Source organism: Etheostoma spectabile, chromosome 2, assembly GCF_008692095.1.
Source record: "Etheostoma spectabile isolate EspeVRDwgs_2016 chromosome 2, UIUC_Espe_1.0, whole genome shotgun sequence".
Lineage (NCBI taxonomy): Eukaryota > Metazoa > Chordata > Actinopteri > Perciformes > Percidae > Etheostoma > Etheostoma spectabile.
Genome location: NC_045734.1, coordinates 21603216 through 21605920, shown reverse-complemented (window position 1 = coordinate 21605920; position 2705 = coordinate 21603216). Strand labels below are relative to the sequence as shown.

General features: G+C 39.1%; 1 protein-coding gene across 6 annotated transcripts in view; it reads left to right on the top strand.

Moving 5' to 3' along the window:
* The window catches only part of LOC116700184 (complement C3), a 134518-nt gene that overhangs the window by 91011 nt on the left and 40802 nt on the right, over positions 1-2705 (top strand). The gene's annotated exons all lie outside the window — the stretch shown is intronic.

Sequence of the window (2705 nt, the reverse complement as noted above, 5' to 3'; positions counted from 1 at the left end):
AGGGACAGCAGAAAACATCTTTGTGGAATGTCAAGACTGCACCGGGGTAGACATCCCGGTTGAGATCATTGTGAGGAACCATCCAACCAAAACCACAAAGCTGGCATCCACATCTGTGAAGCTTACCAGTGCAAAAAACTTCCAGGCGCTCGGACAGATAACTGTAAATGAAATACCATAAGACTGTGCATGTTACTGTAACTTGGCTTCAATTACTAAAATGACCAGAAATAATCTAGAAATGAATCCAGAAATGTACATAATGCTCCCCAGCCTACTCCTGATGCATATACTGCTTATGTCTCATCATGCTGGTTTAGATCCCTGCTGGAAGCTTCACTAAGGATCCTACGATGAAACAGTATGTGTACCTGCAAGCTCAGTTCCCTGGACCGATGCTGGAAGAGAAGAAAGAGCTTTGGTGTCCTTCCAGTCCGGGGTACATCTTCATCTCGGGACTGGACAGACCCTCTACACCCCCAACAGCAAAGGTGAGTTCAATACTGAGCTGCAGAACTGTTAAGAAACACACTTAATTCTGTTTCTCCCAAATTAAATTATTGTACTGTAAATTACAGTACATCAAATCCCTCTTTTGTCATTTTTGACACAAATTTGAGACCACTTCCTCCAACCTTTAGCATCAAAATCAACCTCTTTCTTTCTCTGTCAGTTCATTTCAGGATGTTTGCAGTGACGCCCGGTATGGAGCCTGTAGAGAGGGATGTCGAAACTCAAACTGATGCTTCTATTGCTATCGAGATTGTGGTATCGTATTTTATACAATATAATTTATATCAAGCACAGATTGTACTGTGATGTTATATAGTCAGCTGTAACTGAGAGGATGAAGCCTATTGATGAGGTTATATCACGAATGCTTAAAAGTAGATAATGTTCATACTAATGACCAAATAACAAAAACACAGTCAACCTTGTGTCTTTATCATGTTTTAAGTAAAACATGTCTTGCTATTTACTGTAAAAAAAAAAATGCAATAAAAAATAAATCTAGTGGCAGAGTTACTCATTGAAAAAGTATCTAAAAAATATATATATAGACATTGACCAGGGTCAGGAATTTTAGACAAAAGACATACATCACATGGAGCATGGACATACTAAATCAATTTGTAAACTGGCACGGCTCTCTGTTCATGGTTGTTCAATATTGTTTATTTTTAGACCCCTGAAGGCATTATTTTACCACTTGATCCAGTCTCTTTGAAATCCGGGATCCACTCTGGAGATTTCCAACTTGCTGAAATTGTCAGGTTAGTATTATTTTTAACGTAGACACTTGTGTGGGGTGTCACTGAAGTCAGCAGAGAGTTTCTTCTTCATTGGTGGTGGTTTGGCCAGCCCCTATGCTTAAGCCACGCCCCTTTCATAACAATCATAATCATTTCAACAGTTTAAGGTAGTGATGGTCAAAGGAAGCTTCACAAATCACTCTTTATTTTCTGAGCTCACTAGATGGCAATCTCTGTTCAACAAAGGGTTGAAAACCCACTAAATTGTCATTCCTTTAACCTTTTTCTTTGAACAAAGAGCGCCATCTAGTGAGCTCAGAAAATAAAGACTGTGGTTTGCAAAGCTTCATTTGACCATCACTAGTTTAAGGTAGAGTCTTGTGTGAGTTGTCAATGAACTCAGCAGAGAGTTCCTTCTTTGTTGTTGATGGTTTGGCCTGACCCCTACGCCTAAGCCACGACCCTTTTCATAACTGGTGACCCGTTTAAGGTGGAGTCGTATGTGAGGTATTTATGAACTCTTGTTATTGGTTAAAGTTTGCTCCGACCTCTTTGGCTCTGCTTTGGCTGCGCCCCCGTTACAGATAATGTACTGTATGATGTAGAGTCCTGTGTGAGGTATCATTGAACTCAGCAGTGAGTTACGATTTCATTGGTGACGTTTTGCATTGTCTGAGTGCCGAGCAAATGCACGGTCGCAAGGAGCGGCGTCCGCCAGTGACTCTGACGTGCGCAGATTAGCAAGGGCCCGTCCAACGCTGCTTGCAGCTTTTATTTGAATTAGATTTTATACATTGTATTTTAAAAATTTTGTTTTAATGCTGAATTAACATTTTACCATGGATAACAGGTTAATTCATTTCAAAAATAAATACCTTAAATATTTTAAGATTATGCAAAGTACATTTGAACATGTTTATGTTGTTTTTTCTACAATCAATTTCTCATGCTGATGCAAATTTGGTGTTTGGACAGCTACTCGACAAAAAGTATCTAAGTCATACAGTGTAAGAAGTGTGGAGAGACTCACTACATCCTCAGTACATTCATCACTCAAGCCAACAATTTAAAACTTCAGTATTCAGTGTTTCTGTTGTATTAATTCAACGAATTAATACAATTAGTTTCTTTTATTCTGTATAATACTGATATTAAAAGAATATGTGTGTGTGTGTGTGTGTGTGTGTGTGTGTAGTCCCGGACTGTGGAAAGTTTTGGCGAAGTTCCAGAGCAACCCACAGCAAAGCTATTCGGCAGAGTTTGAGGTCAAAGAATATGGTGAGCCCCATGACCTGCACCTTTATTTAAAACTTGTATAAACCTAAAATATTTACATGTTTTTTACATGATTGAACACACAGTAACATGTTTCCAATTTTTCAGTGCTGCCCAGTTTTGAAGTTAAACTGATGCCTATGAGCTCCTTCTTCTACGTGGACAGTCAGGAGCTCA